This window comes from Sorex fumeus, unplaced genomic scaffold, assembly GCF_029834395.1.
Source record: "Sorex fumeus unplaced genomic scaffold, SorFum_2.1 ptg000046l, whole genome shotgun sequence".
NCBI classification, from domain to species: domain Eukaryota; kingdom Metazoa; phylum Chordata; class Mammalia; order Eulipotyphla; family Soricidae; genus Sorex; species Sorex fumeus.
The window spans coordinates 13,499,965-13,513,083 of NW_026606103.1; positions in this window are offsets into that span (position 1 = coordinate 13,499,965).

Here is a 13,119-nt window from a genome sequence, read left to right on the forward strand (position 1 = left end):
ATAATATGGGCTCCTATGTCATTTAATTTTTTGTTTATTTATGATAGCGTTTTTATCATTTCCTTCTGCTAATTTTTTGATCTATCCATCTCCATAGTCTTCACATGTGAGCTCAAATTGATAATTTGAAACTTTCTTACTTCTTTTTTTCTTTTTTGAAATGTAGGTCTGTATTTCTTTGATCTTCCCTCATTCCCATCACTTTCTTTGCCTCATACCCTAGTTTTTTTTGCTGTGTCTCTTGTTCATATTCATATTCATATATCTTATTTATTTCCTCATTGTTTTAAGTGTTTTTCAGAAGAATCTTGTTCTGTGTCTGTATAGTGTGATTCTCACTGTTTGCTTTGGGTTGATTTTTTTCCTTCGTCATTTTGTAGTGGGAAAAGATGCTTAATTTCATTTAAATATTTATATGATTATTGAGACTTTTGTAGAGGTCTATGATTGATTTGAACTGGACAACGTTCCACATGCACGGAGAAGAATGTGAGTGCTTCCTCGCAGGTTCATTCTCTTGAAGCCTGCGAGCTTGTGATTTCTCAATCGTCTCTTCTTCCAATACCAGCAGGTGATGCTGTGAACTTACTTCTGAGTTTCTTTGGGGTCCTTTTTGGAGGAGGGGAAAGGCAGGCCAGAGACAACTTCCCTTAGCCACCCACAGCCCTGGGTAGGGAGGGCAAACCTGAGCACAGAGTTCACAGTTCTCCCAATCTCAGCCCATATCTATGGTGTTGGTGGACAGCATCTGTGTTTCCCTCTGACCTCAGACTCTGAATCCCCAGGGAAGAGGGAAGGGCAGTGGGGAAAAGAACACACCTGTCACAGCCAAGTGTCCAGAGCCAAGGGGCTGTGTACAATGTCCAGTCTTGATAGTTAGCACAAACCTACCCTTTCTCTGTGGAGTTTACTAGGGGTGGGGGATGAAGCTCTACCTCTCCAGTCAGGTCAGCTGACACCTATGGCTCCACTCACGGGGCTCCATCAACTCCATGTGCCTCTCCCTCCTCCCCTTCAGAAAAACAGGTATGTGGTCCTCAGGCAACCTCAGATGATGAACCACTGACTGGTGAGAGAATTATGGACCCTTCTGGCCCTACTTTAAGGGTGATGTTTGCCGGTAGCTACTCATTCCCCATGATGATGAAATCATATTTGTTCTTTGATCCTCTCAGTGTTACAGTTATTCTTTCCTTTTTAAATGTAGAAAAAGTTTGTTAAGCATTAAGGAGTTGTTACTTACATAGTTATTCATAGCTGACTTTGAGGTATACAATGTTCCAATACAATCTCACCCCTTGTGTTGACCTCTCCACCAGTTTCCCAAAGCTTCCTCCCACCCCCCAGCCTGTCTCCTTGACAGGTATATTTTGTTTTTACCATTATATTTAATGTAGGAGCACTGCTATTTATGCAGCCATTGATTAAGCTGATTGACTTGGCATGAACTCCACATTACTTTTTAAAATTTTGTTAATTGAATGTCCATGAGATGGACCAATACCAAGCTGTTCATAATTGGGTTTTAGTCATATCATGATCCAGCACATGACTACTCTCTATCAATGTACATTTGCCACCACCAGTGTCCCCTGTTTCCTTCCCACCATACCCCAACGCCCCATCCCTCATCCCCAGCCTCCCTCTATGGGAGGCACTTGTCTTCTTGTTCTCTCTCTCCTTTTCCTTTTGTGCATAATGGTTTGCAGTACAGGTGCTAAGAGGTCATAGAGTTTGTTCAGAGAATTCAGTATTTTTATTGACTCTGTAAGGCTGGAGTAGCTTTTTAACTGTGTGGCAGCTTTGCAGTGTGGATGTAACTGCAGAGGCTTGCACAAGTACAGGGAGGTGGAGGCAGGTAGCCCATCGAGACACTGAGAAAGTCTGGCTGCTGATGCACTCTCCCCACAGATTCAGGTTGACTCATGGCAGCACCATACCCCTGGACGAGCACATTTTTTTTAATTGGCTGATGTAGTTTGAGTCTTACTCTTAGACTGTTGTTAGCTGTATTATTCAGACATAATATACAGATAAAACTCTCCCCTCTCTACTACTGTGCGTGCCTCCTACCCCAGTTACCCTCCATCATTTTCTTCTCACTCCCTTCAGTTTCCTTCCTTCCCTTTATTCCTTACTTCTGTAATCAGGGGTCAAGGGTCATATAGGTATCCCATTTGTTACCTTGCATTCCGTACCCTGTTATTCTATATACCACAGACGTGTGACATTTGTCTGTGGCATTTGTCCTCCTTCTGACTCACTTAGTTCCATTCAGGTTGTGGCAAACTGTATGACTTCACCTTCCGTTATAGCTGCACTGTGTTTGCATATCATACTCTCATGAATTGTTTATCCGATGTTGGATACCTAAGTTGGTTCCATGTCTAGCTATAGTGTTGAGTATTGCAATGAATAATGGTGTGCATTTGTTCGTTTGAATGAATGTTTTTGTGTCTTGGGGGTAATACGAAAATGCAGCATTGCTGGATCATATGGCAGCTCTGTTCTTACTTTTCTGAGAAACCTCCAAACTGTTTTCCACAGGAGCTAAGCCAGACAACATTCCCAACAAGAGCAGGTAAGGATTACTTTTCCACCACATCCCAACAACACCACAGATTGTGCCCACATTTTTCCCCTGAGAGTTGTCATTCTCCTTTGTGTGATATGATACTTTATTATCATATTGATTTGGATTTCACTGAGAGTAAGTGATAGCACTGTAAAACTGTCCTCCCGTTGTTCATCAATTTGCTTGAGTGGGCACCAGTAACGTGTACATTGTAAGATTGTTAGTACTGTTATTGGCATATCGAATATGCCACGGTAGAGTGCCAGGCTCTGCCAAGATGGCGGGATACTCTCAATAGCTTGCTATGCGCTCTGAGAGGGACAGAGGAATAAAACCCAGGTGAGCCATTTACAAGGCAAACACCCTACGTCTTGTGCTATTGCTCCAGCCCAGTGAAGACCAGCAAAACGTGATAATGAACCCTTTTTCATGTGTTATTTCATGGCCATCAGTCTACTTTGAAGATGCGTCTATTTCTTTCCTCTCACAAATTTTTAAATAGGGCTTGTGAATTGGGGGAGGGGGGTGAGTCCTCTTGAGCACTTTATAGATCTTGGATATACATATTTACCTGATGTGTTGCACATGAATATTATCTCCAATTCAGTCTGGTGTCCTTTCGTTGTAGACCATGTTGTTAGCTAGGCAGAAGCTTTTTAATTTTATGAAGTCCCATTTGTGTATTTTTGTTTGAGTTGTCCCTGTCAATGGGTCTGATCGTTGGAAACACCTTTGAGGTCCATAGCACTGCTTCCTTCTCCAGGGTGGAGGGGTCAAACCAAGCCCAATTTACCGCCCATAGAGCTCTGGAGCTAGCATGCAGCAGCCTGGCAGGCAGCCACCGGGTGGCATGTATCCAGTCCCTGTGTCTCCTGGGCAGCATTGAGTCACAGGTCCCTCAGTAGAGCCCAGCCTGGCAACTCGCAGGGAGGCCAAGAGTGCATGTCCAGCCAGAAGGCATGCATTACCTCCTCTTGGGACCACACCCAATCCCCTCTGTAGAAGGCTGGATTAACACTGGCCTCCATCTGGCTGGCCATAACTAGAGTCATCCACATACCAAGTTTCTACTAGAACCTGGGTTTGATCCAGCCCCATCAAGTAAGGGTTCGACAGGAGCTCTCCTCTGGCACAGAGTTGAGGACCATCTACTCATGTAAGTCCCTAGCCCCTGCACAGCTTGAACCTGCCTACACAGGTTTGCAGAAACTCTTCTCACCTAGCTCTGGTGCGGGTTTTGTTTTCCCTTCCATGATCCAGTGCCTGAGCCCTTACTTAGCCCAAAACTGGATGTGCAGTTTGGACCCTCACCAGAGCTGTTCCAACTGTGGGGTGTGGAACTTGATCCTTTGGCTACTGCAGAGGCTGCTGCCATTTCTGGAGCCTATCCCAGGTGGCGCCTTTTGGAGAGGACACATACAGAGAGCACAGGACCTGGGCAAAGTGGGCACCAAAGCCTGCCGAACCACCAACAATGCAAGGAATACCTGAAGGTGTTTTCCAGGCACGGTCACAGGTGTACCTGCATGTGCTATGGGATGGCTTTAGTCTGACACAACCCAATTCCAAGAACTTGACACAAACAGCGAGACTCCTCTGGGGCTCCAGGATCCTCAAGGCCTGATAATGAGACCTTTGTTTTCCAACTATCCCATGAAAATGCACCCCTCACTCTTTATCCTGGGCCCATAAAACATGGCCCCCTCTCCAAGGATTTTGAGATGGGCATTTTCTTGGGAGCAGACTGTGCTAATACCTCCCAAGCCCCAGGTAGACCCTTTTCCACCCTCACTCCCCTCCCACTTCAGAGGAATGAAGAGCTGGTCTCAGCAAGCTACCATCCCTGCTCTAACAGGTAAAAGCCAGGTCCCCAGGGCTTTCCAAATGCTTGATCCAACGTTTCAGATCCTTTATCAGCACCACCACCTCAGAGTCTCCTCCATCCAACCCAGCTCCACAGCCCGGCTGCCCCTCTAGGGTCTGCTACATGGAGGAGGAAGAGCCCAGGACCCCTCAGCTCGCTGACTGTGACTGCAGGGATTCCTCAGTGCTCCCCAGTGGAGAGCAGAGCTTTCTCTAGACACGTCAGTGTTGTTTAAACTCCCAGCGCTTGCTGGGGTGGGGCCAGGTGGCAAGGAGCTCGCCAACAGGAACAACCTGGAGGTTATGGTCTAGACTATGGGAATAAGCACAGGCCCCGCTGCTGTATCTGGGTTCCCTGCAGGACAGCTGATCTGCCCTGAAGTCTGGATGCTGGACTTTGTGTGCCCATAAAGGAGCATGCAGGAACAGTAGAAAGGTCTGACCACCTTGTTTCATCTGTGCCATAGAGTCTGGACATACTTCATTTCTACCACACTGATCACACTGTTAGAGAGAGTAGAACAAAACTGGTGTCGTGCCCAGGAACTGTTCTTGCTTCTAGGGACCAAATGCATGATCAGGCATGTTGAGCCACTTCACACCAGAAGCAACTGGTGCTCTGGAGGAGTCTCAAGGTTCCCCTAAAACATTCCCAACAAGAAATGAATCTCGGAACCAGGAAGCTTGCTGAAGAGATGTTTCCTGATCTTGCAGCAGGCCGATTTCACCCGGTTTCCTCAGACAGGGGCAGGTGTTGTCCCTCCACCTGCCCCTTATGAATTCAGAGCCCAATGGAAAACCCAGGTATGTGAGACCAGTGACTGCTAACTTTAGTCCTCAAGGGATCAGGGACAGCTGCTCCTTCCCATCTCTTCGCCTCTATGTCATGAACTGCCTTCCTCCTTGTGCCATTTAAGCTCAGTAATGACCATGATCCAGAGACTCAAAAAATGTATCTCAGAATCGAGCAGCTAGCTGCAGAGATGTCTTCGGACACTAATTATTTAAAATTTTAGAATTCCAGGGCGTGCAGCCACTTTTGTGGCCATGTGACTTCTCATGCTATTGATAATAAGCTATACAAAATAAAGTATCAGTCTGTTAGGCAGGCTTGAGTGGTGGTGGTGGTAAGCTTAGAAATAATGGTGTTGGGATGGTATTATGGTGGTGGGATTGAAATATTGAATGTAATCCATTATTGTGAATAACTTTATGAAAATAAAATTTAAAAAATTATTTTGCGTACCAAAAAAAAAATCCCATTCCTGACAGGAACTACCTGTGATTTTGAACTCTCTCCAAATAGGCAGAAAGTAACAGAGCACCAAAGGCAATATAGATCCTGAACTATCAGGGATAAAGAAAACTGCAGGTTCAGGACACCATGCTCAGTTCGAGAAGTCGAGACGGGACAGACAAGGAAAGATTAAGGACCTTGCTGTTTGTCTTAGTGTAAAGAAAACACCAAGAGAGGACACATGTTCTCTGGATAACACAAATCGTTGCATCCCTAATACAGTTATCAGAACCTTCGTGCCTGGGGTGCATTACACAGTGCATAAAATCTCTACCCCACAATCCCAAATTTGGGGTTCTCTGCCAGCAGTGAGAGGGTTTTTCCCAGGCTTGCGTTCTCAATAAAATTCTTTGAGAACCTCACTTAAAATCTGCGTATCTGCTGTTAGCTAGTACAAGGGAGTAGAAAGAAGCACATTTTTCATCAACCATTGAAGGAATTGCCAGATGTAGCCCTTCTGCACATGGAATATGATTCTGTAGTTAACGTTTGAACTGTGGACGTGTGCTGATGTAGGTGGACCAGGAAAAGCTGTTCTCAGTGAAAGAGGCCACAGAAAGCTAGATGGTCAGAGTGTGGGAATCTAGAGAAAGAAAGGAATATGAGGTTAAAGACTCAAGGATCAATGGGGAGAGAAAGGGTGATGGCTGAGTGGAGGAGGTTATGGACACCTTCTGAGGATACGAGCTCTATTTTAAAGTGTGGTGAAATTGTTTTAAAAGGTATTTTGGAACTGAAGAAGAAGTAGTACAGCTGATGGGGCAGTTGTTTGGACATGGCCAAGCTGGATTTGATTCCTGGCACTCCATATGGTCCCCTGAGCCCAGAAAGGAGTACTTCCTGGGCAGAGCCAGAGTAAGCTCCAGGAACCATTTTGTGTGACACTAAAACAAATCAAATTGAATGTTGAGAATTGGGAAAATTGTATACACATTAAGGTGCTTGTGTTGCATGTGCACAGCCCTCGTTCTACTGATGTCTAGCACCACGTTGTCCCCTGAGCTATACCAGGAGTGAGGCCTAGAACAAGGAGCTCTGTAGAGCAGTCACTGTTGGGTGTGGCCCACGAACTCAGGGAAGAAATAGAAAGAGTCTGTCTCCCACATCTGTGAGAGCTCCTTTGTGTTGCTCTCTCCCATGCTGTGATTTTTCCCAGCGTGATGCCCTCAATCTTTGATGTGCTTTTTGATGCATTCCAAGGAAAAGGCAGCAAACGTGAGCCTCGCCTATAATCAAAGAATTGGGTGGGTCTAGTGAAACTGAGCACATCTCCCTACGGGTGGGGAGGACTCCTCCCTGCTCCAGGGAGCACAATATCTTATAGGAGCCAACCCCTGTAACGCCCTTACCTATTTTCATCTCAGGATTGTCCAAGGAGCATGAGTGACAGGAGATACCAAGAGTGTTTTCAATGAAATGAAATTTATTAACTATTTACACAATGACACAAAGGGGCTGCTCCAGCACTACCCCACCACTGGGCCCGCCAAACAGTACAGAGAAGTTCTAGCTGGATGAATATCAGGTGGAAGACAAGGCTGCTAGGGGCAGCCAGGCTCAGGAGGGAGCCCCCCGGTATCCTACTGGATGCTGTACCCATCCTGTACTGTACTCCTCTGGGATACAGCAGGCTGGAACCTTCTCTTTGGGGGCAGGGAAGGGCCCACCAGCTCCACAGTCAAGGCTGAGCCCCCAGACACCCTGGGGTGCTCCCCAGGGAAGGGGGTCTTCTCAGTAGTGCCCAGTTCTGCACTCCCACACAGAGACCGCTTCCTGGAAGGGGCAGAAGCAGGGGCAGCAGGATTGCAGGCCCTTCTGTGAGTGGGTTGGGGCCAAGAAGCCCCCCAGGCCCTCGGGCAGCGGGGGCCAGTGTCTGAGCCAGGGCTCATGGTGAAGCCCCAGGGCTGAAGGTTGTGTTGAGAGACCTGGAGGAAGGCCAGGCTGGGCAGCTCCTCCTCCTTCTCATTGGAGCCCCCTGCTGCCCCATGTGGCCCCTGGCCAGGAGGGGCCTCTCCCAGCATGAGGGAGACCCTGTTGTCCAGAGTAGGGGCAGTGAGGCCAGGACAGGGGACCTGTTCTGCATGAAGGGATGGGGATTCCAGGCTCCCCAAAGAGAGGACAGAGGCTCGAGGTGCCATCCCAGTGGCCTCAGCCTGCACAGGTCTTGAGGCATGTCCAAAGTCAGTCTCAGGGGGGCAGGATTCAGTGCTGGCCCCTGGCTTATGGCCCCAGGTAGGTGTTGGGTTGCAGTGACCTGCTACACTCTCAGATAGACTTGAGACCTTTGGAGTCAGCTGGTGTTGGAGACAAGCCTTCATGACCTCCTTGTCCTGCGCAGTCCGCAGACGCTTTTCCACAATCTGAAGGGAGGAAGGATAGTGTGGGCATGTGGAGGTGCAGGGTGGGACAGAGAGTTATCCCGACTCCTCCCAGAGTAGAAAATCCAGATCTCTGTCCCACTAAGGGCCCTCACACCCGCCAACCCTTCCCTCACCCCATATTCACGTCCTCATCTTCCCTGAGGACTCAGAGGGAGACCCCTGGCCATGGCCTGGGCAGGGAGGGCACCAAGTGACTAGGCCCCAGTGCTGGGCGCCCCTCCCTGAATCATGACCCACCTGCTGCTCTGAGTGCCCTTGGACCTGTCCCCTGTGTCCCCTGCAGGGACTCTTTTCCAGCAATCACATGCAAAATGCCTCCTGTTTGCCTTGGGCCGCTACCCATTGCCTTACAGGAAACCCTCACATTATTCCCCTGGGTCCTGCATGGACCGCAGAGACCTATGTGCCTCACCTGTGTGGGGGTGAGTCCTTCCTCTTCCTCGAGCTCCTCAGCCAGGTCCAGGAGATCCAGTTGGGATTCTGGGGAGAGCAGGTGCGCCAGGAAGCTGGGGTGAATGACTGCCTCGACCTGGGAGGGGGAAGCGGGTGTGAGGGTTCTCGTATGTACTAGGAAGGAATTAAGATGCAAACACACCAGTTTTCAGCACAGTGCAGGGTCTTGGACGGTTGCACAAAGTCTCTGTCATGTACACACATGACACAAAGACACACACTCTTCCACCTCTAGGCACATGTATAGGTATCCACACGTTTCTGCGCAGAGCCCACACAGTACACACAGATGGAGACACAGAGATGTTCACACATCGAACAAACCCAGAAATTCACAAACTAGGGCCAATTTTTGTACACAGGGAGACACATGTACACACATACACACAAACACAAGTAGAAATATGTCACTACCAAGCCCTGGACAGAAGCAACCCTGCACCCTCCCCACCCTACAGCAGCGCCCAAAACCCACCTTGGTGACAAAGGCCTCCTGGGAGCACAGCTCGTACACATAGCTCAGGAGCCCTGGGTCAGGGCAGGTCCCAGCCTCCTCCTGCTGCTCCTTCCTGCCCGCTGCCCTTAGGCCAAGGGGCGCCCTGCAGACTGTGTCGGGGGCCTTTAGCAGCTCGTCCATGATATCCATGTTCTCATGCACGGTCTCAGGGGGGATCTCCTTGGGGGCCTTGGTTTTGGGGGCCCGCTGTGGTTTGTGCGTCTTGGGGCAGGCTGCCCGAGCCCGGGGTCTGGATTTCTTAGGGACACAGGCTGAGGAGGAAGAAGGAGAGAGGGACGTGAAGGGACCCGTGTCCATTGCCCTCAGACACACAGCACTGAGCACAGAAATGGGGACGGATACCTGTGGGCTGGGTCAGGTCAGGTGTGTGTCTACATCTGTGTGTACTAGAATCCCATAACTGCGTGAGGGATGAGGGGGCGTTCAAAGGTAGTAGGCGTCCACCGTGTCCCCAGGTTCTCCAACCCCACTTCAAAGATGAGTCTCACGCCCTCAGGCAGCATGCTGTGCTCAGGAAGAGGGAGAAACCCAGGAACAGGGGGCCGCTGAGCATAGGCCTGGGTGTCCCCAGGAGAGTGAAGGCTCCCTGGCAGGGCAGGAACCCTAGCACCTTCCTGGGCCTATGAAAATTAGCTGGGGAACAGGGTCGGTACCTGGCTGCTGGCCTAACGGTGGGCCTGGAGCACCCTGAGGCTCAGGCCTGTGTGCGGCAGGGGTTGGCAGGCCCTGTACTCCGTTCATCCACTGCAGCTTCTGCGCTTCCATCTCTTCCTCAGCCTCAAACTCCATGAACCTGGTGTGGGGAGCACAGACCCCATTGAGTTGGGCTGGCCTGGACCACACTGGATGAGGCACGGACAGGGAACACTCACGGCCAAGCCCTCAGGAGGGTGGAGAATGGGTGGGCACAGACCCCAGCGCCCCCAGTGATTCCCCATATCAGCCTTTTGAGGGTCACAGAAAATAAGGGACTGCGACCTTCAGACTGTCGTCAGGAGCCCCAGAGTGGGGTGGGGAGAAGTGTCCCGGCCCCAGAAGGGACAAGCTTCCGCAGGGGAAGGGCCTCCAGGGATGCCAAGGACCCTTTGTCCATCTGGGAGCAGCCCCTGAAGCCCGGTCCCGCATCCAGACCCAACCCCTACTCTCTGCCCAGGACTGACTTACTTGGCAGCCATGTTGTAGTAGATCATGCGGTCAAAATTGCTCGTGCCCTCCCATTCCCGCAGGGCCCGGCGCAGGCCTTCCTCCAGGCTCATGGTGGGCTTCAGGCGGGCCAGGGTGCGCAGCACCCGGCTGCAAGGACAGGCTCAGTAAGGGTCTGTATCTGCCGGGAGCCCCCGCTGCCCTACACCCATGCTTAGACCCCCAATGGCGGCCTGGTCTCCCCGCGCAGAGTTGACTCTGCCTCCCACACCCCAGCTCAGTGGCCATGCTGGTGTGATCCCTCAGCTCTGGGGATAGGTCATGAGATGCCAAGGCCGAGCAGTCACGGCCTGTCTGAACCCTGGTGCATCTGTGCTGTGTGTGGTCTTAGGAACAGAATGTCTGTCTTACAGACCAGAGGTCGGGACCAACCCTGATGAGGGGACTGAGTTGCAGCTTTAGGGCATGACTGGTCATTATGGGATTTGAGCCGAAACCCCGGGATGGCATTCCTGAGGTCATGCTCTCATGGACCCTACACTGGGGGTCACCCCAGTCCCTTCCTGTGAAGCTCCCATTAGGTCTAGGACACCCGAGGGACTTACATGAGGAAGCAGGAAACGGCCTCAGTGTCCGGAGTCTGAGGAAGGTACCTCCGGGTCAGGGCCTTGAAGCGCTGCCAGCGCCGAAAGTTCTCGTAGACGCTACTGGGGCTGCTGGAGGTTTCAGGTGATGCCTGGTTCCCGGTGGTGGCTGGACCACTCTCCCCACAAACCCACTGGGGCAGTGGTCCACCACTGGATGGGAGGATGATGGGAACCACCTGGGCCACTGGCAGTGGAGCCTGAGGAAGATGGTCTCCTGTCCCAGCCTGGGTGACAGTAGTAACTGGGGTCGGCATAACGGTCTCCGGCACAGATGACACCAAGTAGATGGGTGAAGGATGCCCATTCACGGCAGATGGAACTTCTGGGCCCCCGCAGTTGAGTGAAGCCTGTGTCAGGATGACAGGCTGGTTCTGGGCTGATTCCACAAGCCCCACATCAGAGCTGACCTGGATGATGACCTTGCAAGGTTCAGGCACTCGGGGACCATGGCTGGCAGCTCCTGCCACCACAGGCATCATGGGGAAAGGTGACAGCAGCAGAGGGTTGCCAGGAGCGATGGCCGAGGTCACCAGAGGGGGCATCTGGATGGGCTCCCAGGGTGGTGGCTGGAGGAGCCCTGGATTGAGAAAGGGCAAGACCCGGAAAGCAGAGCCGGAGACCCCAAGGTTCATGGTCATCTCTGGGAGCAGCAGAGGAGACACTGTGGAGAGGAGGGAGGGGAGTGAGAGGGAGACGGTGTAGTGGGGAGCAAGGCCTCACTGGCCCAACCATCTCTAGATCAGGCCCTTTGAAAGGAATGAGGTGGTGTGCCCTGTCTAAGCCCTGAGTCCCGGGCACAGGCCATCCCTCCCCTCCAGCTGGGTTATACTTCGTGGAGATCCTAAAGCTAGGGTTCTTGTTTTCTGGGAGAGTTCCATCAGGGATGGCAGCAGGTGTGGAAATGGCCAGAGATTTCACCAGTCAGACACTTGGGGATGTTTCCAGAGTTCTGGAGCGGCTAAGCATGTTAGATTGAAAATTGGTAACATCTTCTAAATAATCTAAGACTTTATCCCAGAGACAGATACAGGATAATTAACATCAGGCATAAACCAGGTGCCAGGAAAGAAAATTGTCTGCCACCATCGTTACTCAGGTGGAATTCACGCAGAGACTCGCCCTAGAGACGTCCCAGAGCCTGTGCGCATCTTGCTCACGACAGAGGCCCTGATGTCTCCAACTGCTCTGACGATGCTCTTTCTGCCTCAGTACACTCACCTCTCCTCAAGGAACAGACCTTCACAGACTTTTCTCAGGAAAACCCCACATATCACACACACACACACACACACACACACACACAGAAACACACACTCATTCTCACAAACTCACACATAGACTCACACATCCATTTATCCCTTGTCTGTGAGGGAAGTATCCAATTCTCAATCAATCTTCACCTCAGAGCTGAAATGCTTGCTGGGGCTGCACCATGAGATGCCAGACCATGGAAGAACAAACTTCACCAAAAGGAGAACAATCCAGAACAACTCAGGAAGCTGAGTCGTAACTATGCTGAGGTCACCTGTCTCCCAACCTGCTGACCCAAGATACCCGCTGGGCTCAGCCAGCAGAGAGTTTAAGTCTGCAGACGTGTCAGGCTCTGACTGTGGCAGTTAGTCACTTGCAGCCCAGCTCTGGGGAGGACGCATCATGGCAGAAGTACACACAGACAGCCTCACTCAACAAGGTTCAGGCTGGACCATCTGTGCTGAGCTGTCCACATCAGGTTGAGCTCAGCCCAAGTCCAATTACTTCTAAACTTATTCTAGAGCACAGGAGGGGACATGGACTCAGCATGCCTGGGTCTTCCCTGCGCCACCACAAAACAGTCTCTCCAGACACATGACAAATGGCCTTGTTCCCCCATCCACCAGCGGGACACTCACATATAAAGCAGCCATATGACTGCTGCCTCCCTCTGTCCATACCAATGACCTTCCCCCAGGTATTTTGACACACCTCCAAGGATGCCCTCCCAGACCCCTCAGGTTCTCCTGGGCTCCCTTTGCTGTACAGGTGAGATATCTATGGAGCCCAGGTCTTTCTCCTCTTTCACCCACTCAAAACATGGTGTTCCCAGTCAGGGTGACTATGAACCCAAAGGATTTCAGGGTGGCAGAGACTTTCTCACATACATAGACACCCTCACAGGCTTACCTCCTCCTGACGCCATAGCCATTGATGAGGCCAGAGGCCACTGCAGTTTATCAGCCTTCACAACGGCAAAAATCAGGACCAGG